At 43.4% G+C, this 27,624-nt stretch overlaps 1 long non-coding RNA gene across 2 annotated transcripts; it reads right to left on the bottom strand.

Annotated features, from left to right (window-relative positions):
• Positions 1–1,425: 1,425 nt before the first annotated feature.
• On the bottom strand, positions 1,426–16,033 carry LOC102400074. 2 transcript variants are annotated; one of them, XR_328731.4, is made up of 3 exons: positions 15,658–16,033; positions 10,699–10,934; positions 1,426–2,042 (listed from the first exon to the last, which is right to left on the bottom strand). It is a non-coding gene; the product is annotated as an uncharacterized LOC102400074 (long non-coding RNA). The 2 variants fall into 2 exon arrangements; XR_006547734.2 differs by lacking the exon at positions 1,426–2,042 and having other exon boundaries at positions 10,640–10,934.
• Positions 16,034–27,624: the final 11,591 nt, after the last annotated feature.

The following is a 27,624-nucleotide window of genomic DNA, read 5'->3' as shown; positions in this document are numbered from 1 at the left end:
GCTGCGATTCATGGGGTCGCAAAGAGTCGGACACGACTGAGCGACTGAACTGATTGTGGCTATGTAAAAAAAAGTTTCTTGCTTAGGAGTTAGTGATTAAGTAGTTAGGAATACAGTGTAATGGTGTCTGCAAGTCAGTTTCTAATGATTCAGAGAAGATGATTCAGAGGGAGGGTGACAGAAAGGAAGTAAAAGTGGCCAAATGTTAGGGATTTGTGAAGTTCTTTGTGCTGTTCTTTTAGCTTTTCTGTAGGTTTTTCCAAATAAAAAGTTTGGAGAAAACTGAATTAACAAAACTCCAATAAAAGTGTCCTTACCACCCTTTCATTTATTTGTGTTTTTGCTTGTTATTACCTAGTCTTGTAGGAGCCTGTATTCAGGCTCATTACATATTTTCTAGTACTTTAAACAGTTGTTTTGGACCACATGAGATAGATAACTAATACAGTTAGATTTTTCCTACCTGAAGATCATCTTTTCAATAAAATGTACTGGAAAAGGAATCATCTAAGTGCCATGCTTTAGGTTTTCCAAGGAAATGGTTTAGCAATAAAGAACAAACAGATGGCGCTAGTGGTAAAGAATCCACCTGCCAATGCAGGAGACACAGGAGATGTGGGTTCAATATATGCACGTATATTGAAGGGCTTCCCAGATGGCTCAGTAGTAAAGAATCCGCCTTCGAATGTAGGAGACTAGGGTTTGATCCCCAGGTTGGGAAGATCCCCTGGAGAAGGAAATGGCAACCCACTCCAGCACTGTTGCCTGGAAAATCCCATGGAGAGAAGAGCCTGGCGGGCTACATGTAGTCCATGGGATCACAAGAGTCAGACTTGATTTAGTGACTAAACAACAACAACAAAAAAGTAAAAATTTAATGAAAACTATAAAATGATAACGTAAGTTCCCTTATGAATTATTCCTACCCTTAGTCCCATTTTCCAGAAATATATAATAAGATGTTCTGTGTTTTGTTTTTCTGCTTGTTACAAATTAGCACTTTAAATTCTATCGCTGTGTACTCACTCCTTCCGTTAAGGCTTTATACTTTGCCTCTCACATCCCCTTCCCTCTTCAGCTGTCAGCATTTTAAACTATGGCAACCCACTCCAGTACTCTTGCCTGGAAAATCTCATGGACAGAGGGGCCTGGTCCATGGGGTCGCTAAGAGTCGGACACGACTGAGCGACTTCACTTTCACTTTTCACCTTCATGCATTGGAGAAGGAAATGGCAACCCACTCCAGTGTTCTTGCCTGGAGAATCCCATGTGCGGAGGAGCCTGGTGGGCTGCAGTCCATGGGGTCGCTAAGAGTCGGACACGACTAAGCGACTTCACTTTCACTTTTCCTTTTCATGCATTGGAGAAGGAAATGGCAACCCACTCCAGTGTTCTTGCCTGGAGAATCCCAGGGACGGGGGAGCCTGGTGGGCTGCCGTCTATGGGGTCGCACAGAGTCGAACACGACTGAAGCGACTTAGCGGCAGCAGCAGCAATCTTCTGCACAAGCGATATCTAAATATTTACATATGACTCTATAATCTCCGGGGCCTCTGTGGGCTGAGTATGCTCTGCCCGGTGGGTCTTCCGCTCTAGGAGAGCAGTGGGCTGAGCCGAGTTATCCACCCATGGGTGATGCTCCTGTGGACTGTTGGCCGCAGCACCTTTGCTCCACCTTTCCCTGCAGCCTGTGCTTCTCACAGAGTAGCCACTGGGTCCTGAAAGGCAGTTGGGTTCCAAGAATTTCCAGGGGAAGAACTCAAAAGCCACCAGTCCTCTCAGAGGTGAGACTGGATTGCCATGACGTCATTCCCTTTTGTTGACTCTGAGCTAAGAGCTTCTCTGGAGCTTCCAGAGAAAAATCTCAAAAATCTCCTACATCTGACATTCTAGGCTGTGGAATTAAACCTTCTCCTGTCCCTGCAAACTCTTCCACTGTCTTCCATGATCACTTCAAACTGTGTGCCACGCTCTTCTGTTGCTTTCCGGCACTCTTGTCATTTGATCATCTTTTTGGCTCTTTTTCAATTTATCCATGGGACCTGGGGAGCAGGGAAAAGGGGCATATCTTTTAGGTCAGCCATCTTTAACCAGCTCCAAATCTTTTGTTTTTAGCATGTTCCTGATGCGAAGAAGTGACTCATTGGAAAAGACCCTGATGCTGGGAAAGATTGAAGGCGGGAGGAGAAGAAAGGGGATGACAGAGGATGAGATGGTTGGATGGCATCATCGACTCAATGGACATGAGTTTGAGTAAGCTCCGGGAGTTGGTGATGGACAGGGAAGCCTGGTGTGCTGCAGTCCATGGGGTCACAAAGAGTCGGATGTGACTGAGTGACTGAACTGAACTGAGGTTTTAAAAAATCTATTATTGCCAAATTATTATTATTATTATTATTCACTGTGTAAAATGATAAAAATACTTTTCTGAAGCCATAGTAATCACATTATCAAAAGCAAATCATGTATCCTAAATCACTTCAGTTGTGTCCCAGTCTTTGTGACCCTATGGGCCATGGCCCACCAGACTCTTTTGTCCATGGGATTCTCTAGGCAAGAATACTGGAGTGGGTTGCCATGCCTTCCTCCAGAGGAACTTCCTGACCCAGGGATTGAACCTGCATCTCTTATGTCTCCTGCATTGGCAGGCAGGCTCTTTACCACTAGTGCCACCTGGGAAGCTCTTCAAAAGCAATAGGTACCATAGTGATAATGAATGACTCACTTTGTTGAGCAGAAGGCAATGTTTATGTCTAATCTATCACTATCACAACTTCTCCACTTATAGTTTCTAAATTTGATCCTTCTTTCAGACACCAGGTTATTCCTTCAAGTAGATTTTTCAGGAAGATGTGATTAATGCTAAAATCACAAGGTTCTTAAATATTTAAGAATGTATTTCTCATGCCTTTTACATTTGAAAGATATCTTGGCTATTGAAAGAATTGTGTCATACTCTTTCTTCTCAATGTTGCAGCATTACCTTTTCTGTGTTGTGGACAGGAGTTTAAGACCTGCCTGATATATATTATTTTCCTTTAAAGGTGACAAGTCTCATTTGCCTGAATGGTTGTAAAACTTTTTTCATCCTTGACATTCATTTACTTTCTCAGGATATGTCTTAATCTTGGTAGAACTCATCACTTTTTTCTCTAAGAAAATTATTGTATTTTTAATTTTTTAAAAAAATTGTTTTGTGGCACTGTGGCATGTGGGATCTTAGATCCCCAATCAGGGATTGAACCCATGCCTCTTGCAGTGGAACCTCAGAGTCTTACCAGCGAAGTCCCCTAGTCATTTTTTTCTTGATGAGCTCTTTGAACCTGAAGATTCAGAGCTTTTCTTTCCAGAAAGTTGTCCTTTTATTAATTCCTTTCTTTTCCCTGAAAATTATCTTCTCTATGACCACCTTTTATGTAGGTATTTACACTCCCTTATTTCTTTTCACATCTATAACTCAGATGTTAGCTAAGGCCTCTTGGCCCTTTAAGATCTAATCCCCAGCCAATTCCAGGACCTATGAGACCAAAGGCCTCACAATATCTATCAACCAAACCCTGTGTCTCTGTTTCTCTCCATATGCTCATAGATGTAAAACAATGAGCATACAAAACTACCATACCTTGTTTAAAAAAACTGATTTTCCCAAGAAATCAACTGATATCAATAGTGATTTCTATTTGAATTTACTTAAGACTTGAAAAGATATGGAGAGGGGTTGAATCAGTGGGCTGGGCGGCAGGAGGGCCGTGGGGGTGTGGCCTGTCATCTCCTTTCTTCTCTCTCTACACCTCCTCCCTCTTCTGCTCCTCATCCTGACAGCAGCCCCAGGACCAAATTCTTCCCCTATCTTTTTGCACAGTAACTCTCCCCCTTTCCCGAAAACCCTCTTACCAACTTACCAAGCCTGGGGCTGGAAGTGTGTTGGGGTGGGGTCATTTTCTACTCTTACAGTCTGTTCAGCCGAACAAAGGCCTTAGTCACAGGTGCATTCACGTGTTCAAATGATGTCACCAAGATCATGTTTCCCACACTGCCTCTCAGGTTATGTTTGTCTCTGCTTTTTTTTTCTTTTTTGTATGTGGCCCAATTCTCTTCTTATACAACTATGCTCATTGTATATAGCAGGAAATATGGCTACCGGTAGCCTTGGTCCTATGGATAACCCTCAAACTCATGGTACAAAAATGAGACACTCTCTCTTTCCTTATATTCCATACATCAGATCTCTTGGAAAGAAATATGACTGGACTTGCTTGGGGCAGGACCCAGTTAGGTTGTGGAGTCTTGGCTGGAGTGTCATGATTGGATGGGGTGGATGGTGTACCCAGCCCAGCAGCCAGTCCCTTGGGAATCCTCTGGGCTCATAAGATGATTCCCCTGTGTAAAGACGAGTATTGTTTTAAGGAGACAAAAAACAAAAAAAAGACAGATGTCCTCCACACCTCATACCCTTTGGTATGGAAATGTGCCCTGTCAAATGTAGACACTGAAGAGCAAATGAGAATAAGAAAATGGGAAAAGATGCAGGAAAATGGCCTCACCAATTCCACCCTTTCAAAGGGAAGTTGTTGCCTGAGGTGGCTCCACACACAGCGGGCTCAGTGAGTTAGACAGTGGTTGAGTCATGACCAGGCACTCCTGTTGGTGAAAATGCTGCAGCAATTATCAACAGGTGTCTGAGTGCTGCTAGAGTCGAAGAAAAATCCTGCTCTAGAGCTATTTCAGTTCAGTCGCTCAGTCATGTCCGACTCTTTGCAACCCCATGGACTGCAGCACACCAGGCTTCCCTGTCCATCACCAACTCCTGGAGCTTGCTCAAACTCATGTCCATCAAGTTGGTGATGCCATCCAACCATTTCATCCTCTGTTGTCCCCTTCTCCTCCTGCCTTCAATCTTTCCCAGCATCAGGGTGTTTTCCAGTGAGTCAGTTCTGGAGCTATTTATCAAAAACAATTCACATTTATTGAGCATTAAGATTTGTCAGGCACTGGGCTAAGTATTGAGTATAAACATGGGTGATTAAAACAGACTATGTCTTAAGACCTTAAAATTTAGCTTTTGTGTCATATAAATCTTTACTCCCTCCATAGACTTCATTTGTAAGTGATGATTTTAGATGATTTTACTGTACTGATTTCCTTTGTTTACAAAATACTTTTAGGGGGACTTCCCTGGTGGTCCAGTAGTTAAGAATCTGCCTTCCAATGCAGGGGACATGAGTTGGATCCCTGGTCCAGGAACTAAGATCCCACATGCCCAGAGGCAATGAAGCCTGAACATGCCACAACTACTGAGTCCTTTTGCCACAAAGAAAGATCCTGAGTGCTGCAGCTAAGACCAGATGGAGCCAAAGAAATTTAAAATTTTTTTTGAAAAAAAAAAAAAAAAATTTAGGGAATTCCCTGGTGATCCAGTGGCTGACTCCAAACCCCCTATTAATACAGGGGGTCTAAGTTCGATCACCTGGTCAGGGAACTAGATCCCACATGCCATAACTAAGACCCAATGAAGCCAAATAAATAAATAAATTTTAAAGAATAAAGGAAAACCCTCTGTCCTCCCACATTTGCCAAAAGTAGCTTTTAAAGGTGTCCCCCCTCTCTACAAGGAAGGACAGCAATGAATCACCAGGGACAACTCTAGACCCTATCAGCCTGGAGGTGGCACTAGAGGAATCCACATGCAAACTGCCAACCAGTCCTTTGTGGTTCAGTCACTAAGCCCTGTGACTTAGTCACCAAGTCTTTGTGACCCCATGGACTATAACCCACCAGGCTCCTCTCTCCAAGGGATCTCCTAGGCAATAATACTGGAGTGGGTTGCCATTTCCTTCTCCAGGGGATCTTCCCGACCCGGGGATTGAACCTGCATCTCCTGCACTGGCAGGGGATTCTTTACCACTGAGCCACCAGGGAAGCCCCTTGTCCCTTTCACTTTCCCCATTTATTTGCCTCCCCGCAAGTCCCCTAGAAGCTCAGTTGTTTCCCTTTGTCTTGTCACTTTTCTACAAAACTATCACTCTTTTGTTATGATGCTATATAAGCCCAAGTTCCAACCACCAGCTTTGAGTTACTCATTAGTGGGTTATCCCCCACATATGTATGGTGCATGCATTAATAAGCTTCTGTTTGTCTCCTGTTCATCTGTCTTGTTGGTCTGGTTCGCAGGCCCCAAGATGGATAGAAGAAGACATTTCTTTTCTTCCCTTCCAGGTGACACACCTGAATGGCATGCTTTTACTAATATATTAACAAATATGACCTTATTGAATTTTTGTCATAGTTGTTGGCAGGGAGTTGCCCACAGTTATCCCACACAGATGAGAGGGGTAGCCCAGATCTGAATTAGATGCAGTATTGAAAAATAACATCCCAAATGTAAAAACAAAAAAAGAATAGTTAAGCAACCGTAATACATAAGTTGTAATGTTACATAATCATCAATAATTACATTTTCAAAAACCTTTAATAACATGGGGAAATGCCCAAAATATACTAAGTGGGAAAAAAAAAGCAGGCTAAAAATTCTAAACACATCATATATTAAAGGAACATAATGTGCATTTTTAAATGATGAGAAGGAAATGCAAAGTTAAAACTGAAGAGCAGGATTTTCCTGGTAGTCCAGTGGTTAAGAATCCAGCTGTCAACACAGGGGACGCTGGTTTGATCCCTGGTCCCGGAAGATCCCACATGCCGCAGAGCAACTAAGCCTGCTCATCGCAACTTCTGAGCAAGCACTCTAGAGCCCACAAGCCACAACTACTGAGCCCACGTGCCACAGTTATTGAAGCCCAATCACCTAGAGGCCGTGCTCCACAACAAGAGAAGCCCAGGCACTACAACTAGAGAAAGCCCATGCACAGCAACGAAGAACCAGAGCAGCCAAAAATAAGTAGCTGTACAGAGGGAGAAAAAATGTTCAGTGTTGTCCTGGAAAGTGCCAATCCAGAGAGTTCTAGAAACAAGAAAGGGGAAAAAAAAGCTTCTCTGCATCTATGTTGGGGAAGAGGGTTTCAGACCAGAGGGTAGAAGATCCCAGAGCTGACAGAGGCATCATAGGTTCTTAGATGTTGGTAAAAACATTGGATAACAGAATGAGCTCCCCTTGTTGGGATCCTACAAGGCTGACCTAGGGTTGGTCACATCAGCACAGGGAAGGTGATGGTCTCCGAGCACCCCCCAACCTCCTCCTCCTCCCCCACCCCCACCCCCACCCCTCCACTGGCATCTTGCTGGAATACTGGGCTGCTGTCTGGGTTACAAAGCAGCTCCTGTCTGGACAAAGTGAGACAGTCACCTCATTCACCTCCAAGTGCAGCAGGGAAACTCTGCAACTTCAGAGCACAGAAAGCAATCCCTGAATGCAATCGCCTGGCTGCAGCAAAAAGAAGCCAAACAGGTTCAACCTGAAACTGCCCACCTACCTTTCCCATTTCCTCACCCCAGAGAGTTCTGAGATCATTCACCTCAGGGACCAGCTTTGTAACCGACATTTGGCCCAAAGTAAACCAAATGTAACTGACACTTGGCCCAAAATAAATGCTCACATCGAGACGTAAGAGACTTGGGTTTGATCCCTGGGTTAGGAAGATCCCCTGGAGAGGAGGGCATGGCAACCCACTCCAGTATTCTTGTCTGGAGAATCCCATGGACAGAGGAGCCTGACGGGCTACAGTCCATGGGCTCGCAAACAAACAAAGAGACTTAGCATGCAGGCACAATTGCTCATGTCCTGGGATCACATACAGCACGCCTTGCCTCAGACTGTCTGTCCCTGGCAGACACACCCACATACACTGGAAGCTAAGGAAAGAATAAATTCCATAAACAGAAACTGGGAAACCACTGGTTAGTTGCAACCAGGCAAAAAGGCAGACCACAGCTGGATATGAGTCAACAAAGCAACAACACATGCATACACACCATTTGAGAACGTTCAATGAAAGCATTGTTTTAAGACAATTCTACCTATTTCCCTGGGTCCCCTCTAGTGAAGACACAATGCAATACTGTTGTAAAGAGAACCACGATGACAGCATGACATCCGGAAAACAGATTATGAGAGAGTGAATAACAGCAAAGATGTTTTATTGAAATGCAGCAGTAATTAAGACACACAGGGGCTGACGCTTACAAAAATAGTGAGGAAGAGTGAGAAGGGAAGGATTTTGGGGGTTCAATTCAGTTCAGTGGCTCAGTTGTGTCCGACTCTTTGCGACCCCATGGACTGCAGCATGCCAGGTTTCCCTGTCCATCACCAACTCCTGGAGTTTACTCAAACCCATGTCCATAGAGTCAGTGATGCCATCCAACCATCTCATCCTCTGTCATCCCCTTTCTTCTCCTCCCGCCTTCAATCTTTTCCAGCATCAGGGTCTTTTCCAATGAGTCGGTTCTTCGCATCAGGTGGCCAAAGTATTGAAGTTTCAGCTTCAGCATCAGTCCTTCCAATGAATATTCAGGACTGTTTCCTTTAGGGTGGGCTTGTTTGATCTCCTTGCAGTCCAAGGGACTCTCAAGAGTCTTCTCCAACACCACAGTTCAAAAGCATCAATTCTTCGGCGCTCAGCTTTCTTTATAGTCCAGCTCTCACATCCATACATGACTACTGGAAAAACCATAGCTTTGACTAGATGGACCTTTGTTCGTAAAATAATGCCTCTGCTTTTTAATATACTGTCTAGTTAGGTCATAACTTTTCTTCCAAAGTGCAAGCATCTTTTAATTTCATGGCTGCAGTCACCATCTGCAGTGATTTTGGAGCCCAAAAAAATAAAATCTCTCACTGTTTCCTTAGTTCACACTATTATGAGAGAGTGAATAACAGCAAAGATGTTTTATTGAAGTGTAGCAGTCATTAATAAGCACACAAGGGCTGATATTTACAGAAATGGGAAGAGTGAGAAGGGAAGGATTTCGAGGGTTAGTTCACACTATGTGTTGGCAGAAGCTGCAGTGCAGCCATCTAACACCACTGTTCCAGTTAAGCATCCTGAACTTAAGGAGATGAGAATAGTCTCTTCAGATCTGAGATACACTCCATCAATGGATGATCCATAACAGAGGTTCATCTCTGGTGTGCTATGCCATTTCCTATGTACCCTTCTAAGGGCCGGACATTAGCAACTTACTTCATCCTCACAGAAACACTTGGAACTGGGAGCTCTTACGTCTTCAGCTTACAGATGAGAAGACTAGGGCACAGAAAGGTTAAGCACTTTGGCCAAGGCCTTGCTGCTAGTGTCAGTGCAAGGCTGTGAGTTCAGGAAACCTGAGTGTTGCTCAGGAGACTGGGGCTCCAATTTTCCCACCATGGACTCATCTCTAGAGCTCACACCTTGGCCTTCCCTCTTTGAGTTTATAACACCTCTGGTCATGTTGATGTACGGCAGAAACCAACACAATACTGTAAAGCAGCTGTTCTTCAATTAAAAATAAACAAAAACCAATAATAACTCTAGGACTTCCCTGGTGGCTCAGTGGTAAAGAATCCGCCTGCCAATGCAGAAGATACGAGTTCCATCCCTGGTCTGGGAAGATCCCACATGCCGCAGAGCAACTAAGCCCCTGTACCACATCTACTGAGCCCGTGTTTTAAGAGCCTGGGAGCCACAACGATTGACTCCACACACCACAACTACTGAAGCCTGTACCACAACAAGAGAAGCCACAGCAGTGAGAAGCCTGCGCACTGCAACAAAGACCCAGGGCAGCCGAAATGATGATAATAATACCTCCATCTGCCCAGGAGCTTGGCATAACTTTGACAAGATCAGGCACGTTCAGGGTGGTATGGCATAGAGTTGGCATAATAACTTTGAATATTATAAATGATTCTGTATTCAAGCATCCCTTTCTTCCAGCTTCTAGAAACATCTCGGAATCCGTAAGAAATACTTTCCATAGTTATGTCTGCTCATCACAAGAATCTCTTAAAATAGATTATTAAGATTTAGAACAGTGTGCATTTGTATACGATTTTGTAATAAGGACTTTCTTACAGATATTTTTGCCTCTTGCAAATCCTGAAATGTCAATGCTCGTACCATTCTCCCCATCCTAGAGGTGAGATAAGTAAGGTTCTGAGAGTTCAGGTGACTTGTGCAGGGAACATAGCTAACATATGACAACCAGACTAGAAACCATGTTCACAGGGTCCCACACAGGATCGAGCCTCTGGAAAGCAGGGTTCTTTGAAGATCTCCCGTCACTAACATGGCGATTCATAACCCATAATAAGGTCTTCAGTAGACGGTGTTGACAGATTTTGGTAGCAGGAAGGACTGTAAAGTGCTGGTATAAAACCAAAGCAGGCTATGGCTGATTCATGTTGAGGTTTGACAGAAAACAACAAAATTCTGTAAAGCAATTATCCTTCAATTAAAAAATAAATTAATTTAAAAAAAAAAAACAACAACACAGCAGTGTCTGAGTTCAGCAGAGCAGCTCGAATGGGGCCTTTCTTTGGTTCCTGGAGGGACCTTTTCTGAGTCCTTTCTGTCCCTTGTTCTCTGGGAAGCCTAGCAGTTGAGTCACTCACAAGCACGTGTTTTCAAACCAGGTGCTGTTTAATACCGTAATGTGGCTATTAACGTACCTTTCAATAATAACAGAACAGTGGAGGGTCTTTGTGTCAAGCAGAGAGAGCTGTGTTTTTTTTAATCGTGCTTAGGGGATTTCTGCTTCCTTTACCTGAAAGTGGTGGAGGTGAGGCAGTAGAAAAGGAGGAACTGAGCCCCCACAAGACAGCATTCGGGTGGGGGCAGAGGACAGATGGCCCCAGGAGACCTCAGCTGAAGGGGTGTGGCCGGCGGATGCTACTGCCAGTGACGGTAGATAATGCAGCCTCTTCTGCAGAACAGTTCCCTTGTGTGTGTCAGCTTCAGACCTTGGGCAAGGGTGTTAAACGTGGCAGCCTTGCCTACATCCTTAGGGAAATAAGAGAAGAGGCCCTTATTATGTGGCGTAACAGGGGAAGAGACAGGAGAGCAAGCAGCTGCATGAAGTGGTTATAAAACAGCCAGCGCTGAATGACAGGAGCTGGGGGTGGCATGTGGGGAGAGAGGTGAGACCTGACACCCAGGAGGGAAGTGAGGACAGGACAAGCAGCCCCTCCCTTCCTCAGGGCTCCCCAGCAATCAATGGGGAGGAGCTCGAACATGCTGCCCAGCAGAGTAGGAGCTACAGCAGCTTGTGTAGGTTTTTTTTTTTTTTTTTTGCCATGTCCTACAGCATGTGGGATCTTAATTCCCCTCCCAGGGATGGAATCTTGCCCCCTGCATTGGGAGCTCAGAGTTGCAACCACTGGACCACTGGGGAAGTCCCATCTTGTATAGGTTTAAGTGGGAGTGTTTCTTCACTGTCACATGAATGCCTAAATGTACTCACGTACACACACACACATACACACTGGCATGCTAGAGGACCTGGGGAAAAGTCAGGTGACTTTCGTCGAATGAATTAACTTCCATATGTCCTGAAATTTAGCAGACTAACGTGGAAAACCAGAAAACGATACGGCCTCACACTAAAAGTGTCACTGTGGAAGATGGGGGGCCGGGGGCCCATAGTGAGTTATGGGAAATGAAACCACACGAGTGCAGAACTGCAACCACGAGAAAAGTGATTTATGCAAGGCACATATAAATGTGGGCCATTTTGCAAATATGACTTTGTCCCTCTTGATGATTTCAGACACTTGAAAGGGGCCCTGTGCTACACAGCCTAGACGATCACCATCCAGCTGGAATTTAGACTCTGTCAACATACATTTTTATTAAAAAATGCAGTAAGGATCTTAGTCACCCCAAACAGCCTTTCATTATTTGCATTTGTGACATAGTCCCGTTTATACCTTTGATATCCCTTGGACAGCAAGATCAAACCAGTTAATCCTAAAGGAAATCAACTCTGAATATTCATTGGAAAGACTGATGCTGAAGCTGAAGCTCCAAAACTTTGACCACCTAATGTGAAGAGCCGACTCACTGGAAAAGACTCTGATGCTGGGAAAGATTGGGGGAAGTAGGAAAAGGGGACGTCAGAGGATGAGATGGTTGGCTGGCATCGCTGACTCAATGAGCAAGCTCTGGGAGATAGGGAAGGACAGAGAAGCCTTGGGTGCTGCAGTCCATGTGATTGCAGAGTTGGACATGACTTAGGGACTGAACAACAAATACCTTTGATATAACCTCCTGTCTTTTAAAAGGAACATTAAAAAAAAAAAAAGGAACATTAGTACATACATCTAGTCTTAATGAGCATCTAGATGTTTCTGGAAGAACCATCAGCAATGAAATGATAATGATGTAAATATTTAAGTGATAATAATGAGACCTGGCATTAAGATGAGCTCTATATTTATTTTAGTCATTTAATCACAAAAAGGGCAGTCCTCTGAAGGTAATCTTTGCATTCTAAAAAGACCTAGTTTTCATCACACTGCATTATTTTTTAATACCCTGAAATTGCTTTTGGGGGAATGAATGTAATTCTGTTACTTCTAATGTGATGATAACTCCTGGGAATATTTTAATATATGAAAAAATTTAATGCAAATAAAAATCATCCATTGAAGTAATCTGATTTCAGTAATATGATTTCAGTAATATTTCAGTAATATGATTCTAATATAAATTCAAGATTTAAAAAATCAGGTTTCCTTTGAAAGGACTCTTAACATGTTTTTAGGATACTGCATAGGTATTTGTGTAAGCTAATTCAGAGAATTTTTTTCTATCAATACCTTTATTCATCAGGCAGTGGTAGAAATAGAGCCCTTGTAGAGAGGGAGACCCAGTTAAGATGGTATTATGGCTTGAACTGTGTCATCCTGAAAAGACATGACTAAATCTTAACTCCCAGGGCCTTGGAAAGCAACCTTAATTGGAAATAGGGTCATTGAAAATGTAATTAGTTAACAAGAGGTCATACTGTGCAGGGGGGCCTAATCCATTATTATAGATATCCTTATAAGAAGACAGCCATGTGATGCTGTGTGCATGTACACACACACTGAATGCCATGTGACCACAAAGAGACTGGAGTGATGCAGTGCAAGCCAAGGAGCCTAGGGCTTATTTGTGAAACCAGGAGCCAAATAAAAGGCGCGCAGCAGGTTCTCCCCGAAGCCTCTGAGAGTACAAGCCCCTGCCCACACCTTGTGCTCTCTCCCTGGCTAGAGTAGCCTCCAGAATGGAGTTTGGAGTTGTAGCCACTGGACCTCCAGGGAAGTCCCAAGGTTATGTATTCTTAAATCTCACACTAACTTTGAGATTTTAGGATAATATAAAGAGGCCAGCAATGCAAAAGTGAAAAAGAAAGAAAGCTGATTTAAAAAGCCATATTATTCATTAGGAATGATTTGGCTACAAACAACAGGAAAAAACCTACTCGCTGTGGCCTAAAGAACAAGAAATGTGTTATCTGACATAACAAGGGGTCTCCAAGCAGGGAAGCTACAGCGTGGACTTCATCCCATGGTTCTGGATCTTCATCAAGCATATGAGTTCTTGCCCTCTTTCTCTCTGCCATCTTTACTTTGTAAGCTTTGTCTGAAGGCTGGCTCCCTTCCCAGCAGCAAAATGTCCCCTGTTCCTTCAGGGTTCTCACCAAACAGGGCACAATCCTGAAGAAGACACTATGTCTACCTGGAGAGAGGAAAACTCTCCCAGCAACCCTCTATAGATACCCCCTCCTCATTGGCTAAAACTGTGCCATATGCACCTCTAAATTATTGCTGAAAAGAAGAATGCAACCAGAGATCATTCATTGTCCCCAGATATCCTCTTCTTTCTTCCTTTCTATAGAGAACTCCCAGAAATTTCATTTGGAAACACAATCAGCAAGCTAGAAGCCACCTTCCCCAGCTTCCTTGCATCCCCGTGTGGCCTTGTGCCTAAGTTCTGGTCATTAGGATGTGACAGGGATGATGTGGGTCATTCCTGCATTAGTCCTTAAAAAGAAGTGTGCTCTCCGCCATCTCAGGTCCTCCCCTCTGCCTCTGTTAGGGGAAACACACTGACTGAAATTGCCCACCCTGGCCAGGCACCATAGTAACCATTTGCATGAGTTATTTTACGACAGGAGATCCTAGAAAGGAACATGGAACTAACAAGCTACCACCAACCAGACGAGTTTGGGAAAGGTCTAAAGGAGATGCCATGTGTCCAACCAGCCTCCCAGAATCCTTCTCACTGGCATCTATCTTGGCTGAGCAATGCGTGCACCACCAGGAAGGACTACGAGTTAGTGATGGACCAGAGAAAACCCAGAAACTAATCCCATCACCGTAAAACCCGAGCCTTCGAGGACGTGGCAGAGCAGTCCTCCTGGGTGCCCTTATGCTCCTGCTGTCTGCCCGGGCACCCCTTTCCAATAGAGTCTCTTGCTTGGTCAGCTCACGTGTATCCTTGAACGATTCATTCTGAGTATTAGACATGAGCCCAGTCTCAAGCCCTGGAAGGGGTTCCCCTTCCAATAACACTACCATGAAGATTTGGTCATGCACAGTCAACTTCAAACATGAAGATGTGGGTAGTTCCTCTGGGGGTGACAACAACAAGTAGAAGGAACCTGGGACCCAAGACATTCTCAAGAAGCTGAGGCCAGCTACCATGCTAGATCCACTCTTTCTGGCTGAAGATGAAGCTAGCCTCCTCTGGAAATTTATGGCCATGCAGAGGAGGAACTCCCTTCCCTCCCAGGGCTCATTGACCACCTTCTCCCATCTCTGCCCTTCTTCATTTCTCAGGTATCTAGAGACTGTTAGTCGTTTAGTCATGTCTGACTCGTGTCTGACTGGACCCCATGGACTTTAGCCTGCCAGACTCCTCTGTTCATGGGATTTTCCAGGCAATAATACTGGAGTGGGTGGCCATTCCCTTCTCCAGGAGATCTTCCCGAGCCAGGGATCAAACCAAATCTCCTGCATTGGCAGGTGGATTCCTTACTGTCTGAGCCACCGGGGAAGCTCAAGTATCCAGAGAACAGCAATTTAGTTCCTTTAGGTGGCTCCGACGTTAACAAATGGCCTGCAATTCAAGAGACCCAGGTTTGATCCCGGGGTCGGGAAGATCACTTGGAGAAGGAGGGAATGGCAACCTGCTCCAGTATTCGAGCCTGGTGTGCTACAATCCATGGGGTCGCAAAGAGTCACTCTGTTCATTCAAAGTTCAACTTCTCATTAGGGCTGATTAAAATCTTCATCAATTTGAGTGGTCTTTCTTATCCTCTTGATGCCTCTGAGATAAAAGGAGCTTGGAGGGTGCCACGTCCAGGCCTGCTTTGGCCTCAGGGCGGTATCCCTCATCTGCTGGGTGAAGTGGCTACTTGTTGGAGGAATGGCTGGCCAGCGCCCAATGGGCTTCTGCAGTCACCCCGAGTCTCTGCCACACATACCCCCAGACTCTTGCCCACCCAAGCCTCTGCTGTCACTCCTCCAGTCCCTGTTCCCTTTGTCCCACAAGGCCCTCAGGTTCTCAAGCCAACCACCTCTGTATCTTCTGGGATCCATGAGAGCGGCCTGTGGGGGCTTCAGTCTGGTGGAATGCTTCCTGGGAGCCATCCACTCTCCTCCACCCCGACCCCAGCGTGCAACCTTGTCCCAGGCCAAAGAGAGAAACGAATCCATCCAATCTCTCAGTCCCTTACCTTGGGCTCCACACGCCTCTCCGCAGTGGCCTTAGGAAGAAGGCAGGCTTTCCCCTCCTCTTCCTGCCCTGAAGACCATCCCCCTTCATCACATCCTCTTTCTTCCAGAGGTGACTCCTGCCCTTGCCCTGGGGTAGAAAGGGTTCAGGAAATAGAAACCAGCTTATCATAAGGAAACACAGCCAGGCATCATTCAAAAACATCTTATCTGTTACAAAGGGGAAAGAAGTCTCTAGAACAACGATTGCCTCAGCTGGGAAAAGCCAGGGCCTGGCGGAAGAGACCGGCCTTCACGGGGAAGCCAAGGTACAGGTTACAGCCCAGGGCTCCCAAGGCCCTTGTATGCAGGTGGGAGGAGCCCCGCGAAGGAAGGACCCAGGTAGGGGAGGGGCGGGGCCTCGTCCTGCCTTCTCTGCATCGCCAGCTCCCCCAACCCCCCAGCCCCACCCCCCTACTCAGCCCCTCCGGTTGGTGTCTGGCTCAGATTCTCAGAACATTGTTTTGAGCCGAATGAACTTATCCCGGCCTTTGCCAATGACTCACTCTTTGCCCTTGTCAAGCTTCCTTGTTTAAGTCTCAGTTTTTCCCTCAAAGTAGAGCTGATAACGAATAAAACCTACTTCACAAGGATTCTTACAGTGTGAAAAAGAAAATGTATTGAATCTCCCTTGGTGAGCTCAGAAATGTAGTGGGGAGTATAAATTTCTGTTTACCCTGGAGCTTACCTGGTTCTTCCTTATGGCTCTGCTTCCTGTAATGGCCTCTCTACCAGTGAAATTTTAAAAGGAGGTGCCTCATCTCCAAGTCCGCTCAGGCCTCAGGACCCCATCCTCTTTAAGCGCGTGGTTTCCTTTTCCCAACACTCTCCATTGAAGTCGCCCTCAATTTTCCTTTAAAATACATTTGAAAACAAAGAAAATGAGGAATTGGGAAGCATTTTTGTTCATTAAAACCTTATAATACTTAATGTCAGAAAGACTGGAGAAAGTGACCATGGAAGCAAAAGGAGAAAGGAGTGAAATATTTATAGCATTGAAAGAAAATCAGCAACCTAGAATTCTGGGTCTAGCAAAATTATCCTTCAAAAGCAAAGGAGAAATAAAGACTTTTTTTAAAAAGCAGAAACTGAGGGAATTTGTCTCCAGTAGACTTGCCTTATAAGAAATTGTTGAAAGATATTCTTTAGAGAGAAGGAAAATGCTATAGGTCAAAAACTCAGATCTACATAACAAAAGAGTTTGAGAAATAAAGATAAAATCTTTTATTTTTCTTATATGTTCTTTGCTTTTTTTTTTTAGCTACTCTAAATGGCATGTGGGATCACTAGATGCAAGGAGTTTTTAACCACTGGATTGCCAGGTAAGTTCCTATTTTTCTTATTCTTAACAGATTAAACAGTTAACCATTAGTTCAAAGGCATAACAGCAACAATGCATTGGATGATTATAGCTTACGGGAAATGAAGTGCCTGACAGCAGTGTTATAAGAGACGGGAGGGAGGTATTAGAACTATTCATTACACAGGACCTGCACTGCCGTGGAAAGGTATAATGTCATTTGAAAGGAGACTTAGATTAGCTATAAAAGTATATTGCAAACTGTAGAGCAATGACTAAAAAGAATTTTAAGGAGGTATATTGATATACAAAGAAAGAAAACTGAGTCATACAAAATGCTTAATGAAAACTGGAGAAGGCAGGAAGAGTAGACAACAAAAAAGAAATAAAGAATTACAACAATGAGCAGAAACAGCTATGTATATGGTTGTATATATGATTGATACTAATACAGCCGTAGCAGCAATCACTTTAAATGTGAATGGTCCTAATATGCCAATTAAGAAACAGAGACTATGACCCAGCTATATGTTGTCTTTAAGAAATCCAATTTAATTACAAAGACACAGCAAGTTCCCTGGTGATCCAGTAGCTAAGACCTTGTGCTCCCAATGCAGGGGGCCCAGGTTGGATCCCTGGTCAGAGAACTAGATCCCACATGCTGAAACTTAAGGTTTCTCATGGCACAATTAGGGGTTTGCATGCTGCAACTAAAGATGCCCCTTGCCACAATTAAGACCTATGCCCAGGCAAACAAATATTTTTTAAAAAATTTTAAATAAATAAATATAAAGACTCAGATCAAAAGTAAAGTGATGGAGACAGATAAACCATGCTACACTGATCAAAAGAAAACTGCACTAGCTAAATTAACTTAGACAAATCATCTCCTGCAGTGTCTTGGAATATAATCAAATCAATATATGGTATATATGGGACATGCCGATCGGGTCCATAGCTCTAGGAGAAGTGTTTGAGAAAAGTCTGAATGTTTATGTCTGTTGGCTGCTTTTTTCTGCCTTTAGCTAAGGTCTGTGAGAGAGATAAGTCCAGGCAAGAGCTAGCCAGTTGGAAGGTTAAGTGGAATGGAATACATTTCCACCAAGGAGGTTTTGGAAAGTCTTTCTTGAGTGCTCTTTACCAGACAATGGGAGCCAGACAGATTAATAAAGTTTGGTTCCTTTCCAACCCAAGTCTATTGCTTCACGTGGCCTCAGGGTATCCATCATGATACTTCAAGTGTGGGTTTGTGCCATGTGCCACCCAGTGAATCAAAGCAGTGATTCCTCTGGCTTAAGAACTTTCCCCTGACAAGATGTATGGCTATGGTTACAAAGGAACCTTTGGACCAAGGAACTGAATATAAGGAAAAACACCACAAACATGTTAGGAGTCCTTCAGGAATCTGTAATTCTTTAACCCCCAAAGCAAACCTCAGGGTCCTCAAAATTCAACCTACACGAGCGTGTACTCTTCAATACCATTTCAGGTGTAGTCTCAAGGAGGATAATTGATGGAAGAACCTTCCAGAGGCAAAACCAAAGGCCACAGATGATAATGAACAAGGCAATTCCTTGGCAGAGCCAGGGTCTAATGGAGAGACACACTTTATTGCTGGAGCAGAGAGTCTCAGTGGGTATTACATCATTGCAGTGGTCCAGTGATTACTGTTTCCCTCCCTTTCTTTCCTTTTCTGGAAGAGCATTTATATGATCCTGTTCCTCATTTGTTGTTGTTGTTCAGTTGCTAAGTTGTGTCTGACTCTTTGTGACCCCATGGACTGCAGCACGCCTGGCTTCCCTGTCCTTCACCATCTCCCAGAGTTTGCTCATACTCATGTCCATTGAGTTGGTGATGCCATCCAACCATCTCATCCTCTGTCATCCCCTTCTCTTCCTGCCCTCAATCTTTCCCTGCAGCTGGGTCTTTCCCAATGAGTTGGATCTTTGCATCAGGTGGCCAAAGTATTGAAGCTTCAGCATCAGTCCTTCCAAGGAATATTCAGGGTTGACTTAGTTTAGGATTGACTGGTTTGAACTCCTTGCTGTCCAAGGGACTATCAAGAGTCTTCTCCAACACCACAGTTTGAAAGCATCAATTCTTCACCTACTGATATCGAAGGGAAAAGTTCTTAGAAAAGGCTGATGTCACCCTCACAGATAACCTGCTACATGCTAAGTCACTTCAGTCGTGTCCGACTCTTTGCGAACCCATGGACTGTAGTGCCCACCAGATCCTCTGTCCATGGGATTTTCCAGGCAAGAATACTGGAGTGTCTTGCTATTTAACCTAGGGGTCATTTAATGTATGATGAATTTATATGTCTATCCTCTGCATTATCTTTAGTTGCTAAGGCTGTGGAGAAACAGGAACTCCTATTCATTGCTGGTAGATATGCAAATTGGTACAACCATTGTGAAGTGGAGTTTGGCAATATCTAAAAAAACCACACATGTGTTTGTTTTTAACACAATACTTGCCCTTCTAGGAAGCTGTCCCAGGAAACACCTTCAATTATATGAAAATACTTTAGCCCAAGATTGTTCATTGCAATATCATTTGTATTAATAATTGCACTCTGAATGTCCAAACATAAGAAAGTAATTGAAGTGTGATATTATTCATACAGTGAAATATGATAGAACTATAAAATAACAATAATAAGAACGATCTCTATAAACTCAGTTCAGTTCAGTCGCTCAGTTGTGTCCAACTCTTTGCGACTCCATGAAGTGCAGCACTCCAGGCCTCCTTGTCCATCACGAACTCCCGGAGCCTACCCAAACTCATGTCCATTGAATGGGTGATGCCATCCAACCATCTTATCCTCTGTCGTCCCCTTCTCCTCCTGCCTTCAATCTTTCCCAGCATCAAGGTCTTCAAATGTGTCAGCTCTTCACATCAAATGGCCAAAGTATTGGAGTTTCAGCTTCAACATCAGTCCTTCCAATGAATATTCAGGACTGATCTCCTTTAGGATGGACTGGTTGGATCTCCTTGAAGTCCAAGGGACTCTCAAGAGTCTTCTCCAACACCACAGTTCAAAAGCATCAGTTCTTCGGCGTTCAACTTTCTTTATAGTCCAGCTCTCACATCCATATATGACTACTGGAAAAACCATAGCCTTGACTAGACGGACCTTTGTTGGCAAAGTAATGTCTCTGCTTTTGAATATGCTGTCTATAAACTGATATAGTATAATTGCCAGAATATATTAAGTGAAAAAAGGAAAATCTACCTGTAGTAGCAATTTTCAAAATGTAGTCCACACACACCCTGGGGTCCCTGAGACATTTGCAGGTGGCCCATGAGGTCAAAACTATTTTCCTAATAATATGAAGCCATCATTTGCCTTTTTCCAGAGGTGACGTTTACACTGATTGTGCAAAAGCAATAGGGCAAAACTGCAGGGACTATCACAAATCAAGGCTGTGCCGTATACTCTCAACTAGCACGCACTCTTGGTTAAAAAAAAAAAGACAATTTCCCTTAAGAATATTTGGATGAAGCAGTAAAAATTAGTAATGTTATCAGACTTGACTTGAATTCATGTCTTTTTAATACTCTGTGTAACTGGACTTCTCTGGTGATGCAGTGGATAAGAAGCCCCTGCCACTACAGGGACACAGGTTTGATCCCTGGTCCAGGAAAATCTCACATGCCTCAGAGCAACTAAGCCAGTGCACCACAACTACTGAGCCCATGTACAGCAACTACTGAAGCCCGAGTACCTAGAGCCTGTGCTTCGCAACAGGAAAAGCAACTACAAGGAGAAGCCCACACACTGCAGTGAAGAGTAGACCCCACTCACCACAGCTAGAGCAAGCCTGTGTGCAGCAACAAAGACCCAGCACAGCCAAAAATGACATAAATGAATTACTAGTCTGTGTGACTAAATGGGAAATACCCATGAAGCACTTCTGACACACACAGTACAATAGTTACCTCAAGGAAAAGTATTTCTGCTACTGTTTGAGTCACAAGCTGAGCTAGCCACTTTCTCATGGAACACCATTTTTACCTGAAAGAATACCTGCCAGACAGACTTGTTATTCACACATGGGTATTTGAGAATTGTTTTTATTTTTCTCAAATACAAGTGAGGTGAGCTTCTCTCTTCAAGGAAACAATTGGTACTATATACTGCCAATGGCAAAACTCAAAACTTTCAAATCGGAATGGGAATTTGGGGAAATTTCTATCCACCACTGTAGGCTTTTTAGGTTCTTGATACTTGAAGACTTTTCTATTGGTGTGAGAGATGATATATTTTTAATATATTTTAATTTGATTTTATTTATTTGGTTGCACTGGGTCTTAGTTGCAGCACAGGATCTCTATCTTCATTGCAGCATGTGGGATCTAGTTCCCCTACCAGGGATCAAACCTGGGCCCCCCTGTGTTGGGAGCTCGGAGTCTCAGCCACTGGACCACCAGGGAAGTCCTCAGACGTGATAATATATCAAATAATTTTTGATACTGTATGATGAAATGTGTCCACATTAGGAAGACCTTCATACTTCAATTAATCATCATTTTCCAAATGCACAAAATCCTGCATGGCTAAAGATACAACCAAAGTATAAGAAAAATCTGTGTGACCCCATAGACAGCAGCCTACCAGGCTCCTCCGTCCCTGGGATTCTCCAGGCAAGAACACTGGAGTGGGTTGCCATTTCCTTCTCCAGTGTATGAAATTGAAGTCGCTCAGTTGTGTCCAACTCTTCGCGACCCCATGTACTGCAGCCTACATGGACTGCAGCCTACCAGGCTCCTCCGTCCATGGAATTTTCCAGGCAAGAGTACTGGAGTGGGTTGCCATTGCCTTCTCCATAAGAAAGATCAATGGATTATAATGTAATAGAACTTTTAAAAGTTTATTAATATGCTTTCAGAGTCCACACTGTAACTGTAGTTACACCTTTTAAGAAACTACTACTGCTGAGTTTTAGGGTAGTATCAAAGAACATACACAATTTTCTGAGAAGACTGTTCAAATACTCTTCCCTTTTCTAACTACATATCTGTTTGAGGCCAGGACTCTTTATATGCTTCAATGAAAATAATACACTGCAAGAGATTGTATGAAGCAGATAGAGAATTTAGCTTCATTTCATTAAGTCAGACATTGTAAAACCATGCCTTCTTTCTTTCTTGTTTGAGAAAATGGAGTTATTTTTCATAAAAATATATTTATATTTCAGGAGCTTATTACTGTTCATTTTAATCAAAATAATAAATACTTTTGACAACTTATCAGGGCTTTTTGTTTGTTTGGCTGAGCCATGAGGCATGTGGGATCTTAATTCTCCAACCAAGGATTGAACCTACGTCCCTTGCATTGGAAGCTTGGAGTTTTAACCACTGGACCACTGGAGAAGTCCCTCAGTTTTCATTTCTAATGCAGTAAATATAACAGAGACAGCCCACATAAACAAAAGCTCTTTCAGTCTTCAATAATTTTTAATTGTGTGAAGAGGCCCTGAGACTAAAAAGTTTGAGACTTGCTGATCCATAGTGTACCACCTATTGTATAACAAAGAAACATACATCTATCTGCTTTTTTTCTTTTTTGGTAAAATAGATACAGAAACGGAGAAGGCGATGCCACCCCACTCCAGTACTCTTGCCTGGAAAATCGCATGGACCAACGAGCCTGGTAGGCTGCAGTCCATGAGGTCGCTAAGAGTCAGATACGAATTGGAGGAGGAAATGGCAACCCACTCCAGTGTTCTTGCCTGGAGAATCCCAGGGACAGGGGAGCCTGGTGGGCTGCCATCTATGGGGTCGCACAGAGTCAGACACGACTGAAGCGACTTAGCAGCAGCAGCAGATACAGAAAGTAAAGACTAGAAACTAATGATCCTGCAGGAATTCCCTGGCAGTCCAGTGATTAGGACTTAGTGTTTCCACTGCAAGTATCATGGTTTCAAACCCTGGTTGGGAACTAAGATCCTGAGTGCCTCTCTGCATGGCCAAAAAAGAAACCCATGATTGTGGGTATTGACAGAGATTACCTACAAGGTGGGAGGGATCAGCAGGAAGCGAACCTGCCATTTAGTTTTGATTTTGGAATCATGCTGTTTTGCATGCCAAAAAGGTCATTATCATCATCATAATGATAAAATCAAACAAAGGTAGGACAACCAGAGAAAGGAATATAAATTTAATGAACCAAAAGAAAGACAGAATAAAAAATGAACCTAAACGTATTTCAAAACAGTAACAGTCATATGGAAGGAAGAGCTGACTCAAGTAACTTCTGAACATGGTATTTTGACCTTACACACTCAGACTAAAGAGAACAAAGAAAGGAATATTGAATTATAATAGTCAGTTTGTTCTTTGTAGAGGCAGGGTGGGTATATTCTAGGATTGAACAAGTAGTCATTATCTTGAGGGTAATGAGAAACAGGTTCCTTACTGTCAGAGAAGAGTTGCAACCATGAAAAACAAGAAGACTGAAAAGAGTCTGTGGTGTTGAATTGAAATTGGAGCTATCAGTATGAATTCATGGTTTTCAACTGGATGCAGTGTGTGTGTGTGTGTGCTTCCTCTGTCTATTGAGAGGACCTAGAAGCAATGACAATCCAGTAGTAATATGCACTTCGCACATTTAGAGCCCAGATCTCAGTGTCTGTACATCTTTTTCTACTGAAAATGACCAGGGCTTCTTGGCAAAATGGTAGATTCTAGGGTTGGGCCAGGAAAGCCAGTATGAGCCTGGAACAAAAAGTTGTACCAGAAAATAAGAAAATCCTCAAAGAGTGATGGAGTAATAGTATCTCAAAAGCACCTTCTCTAATTTATTTATGTAAGTATTTCAATATGCTTGAACTTCTTCACTGGAGGGATTTTTGAGAGGCTGCAATTAATAAATGTGAAAAAATATTGGAAAGATTAAATACTATACAACATTCATATCTCTTTTGCACCTGCTCTGGGCTTCCCTGGTGACTCAGACTGTAAAGAATCCACCTGCAATGCAGGAGATGCAAGTTTGAGCCCTGGATCAGGAAGATCCCCTGGAGAAGGGAATGGCTACCAAGAACACTCCAGTATTCTTGACTGGAGAATTTCATGGACAGAGAAGCCTGACAGGCTACAGTCCATGGGGTCACCTGGGAAGCCCCAGTAAGACCAGGTGCAGCCAAATGAATAAAGAAAAATAAATTTTTTTTAAGAAAAATATTTTAAAAATAATAAAATGAAAAGTTCCAAAATAAAGGTAAATAAGAAAGTAACAAAATTCTGACACATGTTATAAGGGGCCAGGACCGTGACGACATCATGTTGAGTAAAATCAGCCATACTCAAAGGGACAAATACCTTAGGATTCGACTTAAATGAGGGACCTAGGATGGTCAGATTCATAGAGACAGGGAGTAGAATAGGTTACCAGTGGTTGAGGAGAGAGGAGAGGGTGTTTAATGGGTCAGAGTTTCAGTTTGGGAAGATGAAAAAAGTCAGGGAGATGGATGGTGGTGAAAGGTTGCACAACAATGCAAATGTACTTAATGTCAGTGAACCATGCAATTAAAAATGGTTAAAATGGTAAATGTCATGCTGTGTATATTTTACCACACAAACAAACAAACAAAAAAAGAGGGTTGATAACCCCAGCTTCAAACTGAGGTTTAATTCTACAAAAGCAGTTAAGGAACTGACTCCTTCCCATCAGAGAATATCTTGCCAATCAAGGTGAGAAACAGCCTATTTAAATAAAAGTTATGAGCAGGCCCCAGGAGGCAGGCTTAATTACCACAGTCACTAGCCAACAGCCTGTTTGCAGGCTGACACCTCCCAGGGATGTTTGGAGAAATCCAGCCTTTTCCAAGCCTTCACACCCTTTGACCTCTGCAGTGTGAACAGGAAAAATAAAGTCGTGTAAAACAGCTGACTTATGCATTCTGAATTGTGACTCCTGCCTGAAAGCTGGCTCTATCCTGGCCTGAAGGGGTTCCCGTTCTCATCTAGTTACTCATTATTTTTTTATAGTCTAAACAATGGTAAAGTGTTTTCTATATTTTAAGTGTTTGTAATAATTGCGTGTACAGGCTCAAATGGGTTCAGTAAATCTTATTTTTAGAAACTTAAAGTACCAAGCAAAAAAAAACCATTCCCATTTTCATAGGCACAATGAAATTTCACGCCTTTAATCTAAAACCCTATTCACCAGGCGCTTTGCCTCAAACTTGTTCCAGAGAAAACAGCAAATTTCATCTCCCTGAAGTACAGCCAAATGTCATCATTTTCTACAGAATAAGGCCTGACCCCACCTCAGGCTCATGCGTGCTCACTTTAGTCGCGTCCAACTCTTTGCAATCCCATGGACTGTAGCCCGCCAGGCTTCTCTGTCCATGGGGATTTTCCAGGCAAGAATACTGGAGTGGGTTGCCATTCCCTTCTCCAGGGGATCTTCCCAATCTAGGGATCAAACTCGGGTCTTCTGCATTGGCAGGTGGATTCCTTGGCCTCTGAGCCACCAGGGAAGCCCTGTCACTGGCTTTAAACAACAGGCCTGTGTGTGGGTGCTAAGTTATTTCAGTCGTGTCCAACTTTTGTTACCCTATAGACGATAGCCCTCCAGGCTCCCCTGTCCATGGGATTCTCCAGGCAAGAATACTGAAGTGAGTTGCCATGCCTCAAATTCCTGCCAACTCCACTTCCTCCAATTTTTTCTTTTAATGATTATTTACTAATCTGGCTGTGTTAGGTCTTCTATGCTTTCCATTACTTTCTATTACTCCCTCTGTATTTGCCAAATCAGACCACCAAACCTCAGAATAAGCCCCCCCTAAGTATAGGGGCTGGACTAAAGGGTACACCCCTTTCTAGTACATCTGTGCTTTGCCGAGTGGCTGTCACTGGCTTTATTTTTAAAAAGATTTTATTATTTTTACATTTATTTATTTTGGGCTGTGCTGGGTGAGTTTTTCTCGAGTTGCGGTGCGTGGGCTTCTCACTGCAGCGGCTTCTCTAGTTGTGGGGCACAGGCTCTAAGATGCGTGGGTTTCAATAGTTGAGGCACACAGGCTCAGTAGTTGTGGCTTCTGGGTTCTAGAGCACAGGCTCAGGAGTTGCATGGGCTTAGTTGCTCCCACGGCATGTGGGATCTTCCTGGACCTGGGATTGAACCCGCATCTCCTGCACTGGCAGATGGATTCTTTACCATTGAGCCACCCAGGGAAGCTCTGTCACTGGCTTTAAAAAACAGGCCTCCTTTCCCTCAAATCTCTGCCAACTCTACTTCCTCCAGTTGTTTTTCTTTTAATATTTATTTATGTATCTAGCTGTGTTGGGTCTTTATTGCATCATGTGGGACTCTTGTTGTGCTGTGTGGGCTCAGTGGTTTTGGCACAAGTTCTTAGTTGCTCCAAGGCATGTGGGATCTTTGTTCCCCGACCAGGGATCAAACCCGCGTCCCCTGCGTTGTGAGGCAGATTCTTAAGTTCCTCCAATTCCTCCAATTTTTGAGATGCCCTGAACAACTTATTTTTTCTCATCCTTTCTCCTCCTGGACACACTCACCTGTTGTTCTTTTCTTATTTATTTTCACACCAACCAGCTTAAAAAAACCCCAGCTTGACACCTAGCGAGGACACAAGAATAGCTGTCAGTCTTTGTCACATGAACCACTCTTTCAGGTCACATGAGAGCCACCTGTAATTGTGTCTGTACTGTGGTGTTAAGGATAGGCAGATTAAAAAAAAAAAACTTAAAAGAGAAACATCACTTTTTATGATGATTAAAAGTAAGAGAATCCAAGCTCATTGCAGAAAACTTGCAAAGAGAATGGGTAGGCATAATGCCATGCACTCAGGCACAGGCATTGATACTTACGGTGACAAATTGTCAAATTTTGCAATAGATGAAGCTGAATCCTGAAAGAGAGGTATATAATTTTAGTTTAGTTTTGTCTCTATGGACATTCAAATAAGGTCTGGAATGGGCGTAGGTTAGAGAGTAGATCTGGAGACCCTCAAGGTAAAGTCCTGGAAATGAGTATAAACTCTTCTTGCATGTCCTACAAACCTTCTCAGCTTTCCTTCTGGAGAACAGTTGATAACTGGGACATCTGCTCTATTAGAGGGGTGGAGGTGAGGCATTCTAATCCCACAGCTAATCAAGGCGGAGTGAGTATAAACTTCCCATTCCAGGATTTTCAGTTTGTGTTTTTCCAGCTTAGCCCACCTGTTACCAGATAAGGATTCCTTAACAGTAACTTATTCAAATCTTTTTAACACAACTCAAAGTCCAGCAATTACAATTTACATTACTTTTTCCTGGATTAAAGTTGATTTTTGCATTTACAGAGCAGAAATGATTGGACTGTGGCACTTTGCAAAACAGTAAGAGAACTATTTTCTGGATGAGTGAGGGAGAAATGGGAGGAGCAGGTGTATGTGTAAGTCACATTAGAGACAAAACTTGGCCTAAACACCATCTTTAGTATGAAAAATGGGTAGGCTATTTTGTGAACTGGATTTCAAAGCTCCATGGAGGGGCTTGTATTTCAGAATGGGGAGGAGGTGCCCCAAGAACCCCTCCCTTCCGTCATTTTTTTTGGAGGCTCAACAAAGTGACAGAAGGCAAAGCATTGTGGTTACAGAAGCATTAATCCCTTTGG

Source organism: Bubalus bubalis, chromosome 22, assembly GCF_019923935.1.
Source record: "Bubalus bubalis isolate 160015118507 breed Murrah chromosome 22, NDDB_SH_1, whole genome shotgun sequence".
In the NCBI taxonomy this organism is placed as follows: domain Eukaryota; kingdom Metazoa; phylum Chordata; class Mammalia; order Artiodactyla; family Bovidae; genus Bubalus; species Bubalus bubalis.
The sequence above is the reverse complement of the archived record's forward strand: the minus strand, read 5'-3'. Positions and strand labels throughout refer to the sequence as shown.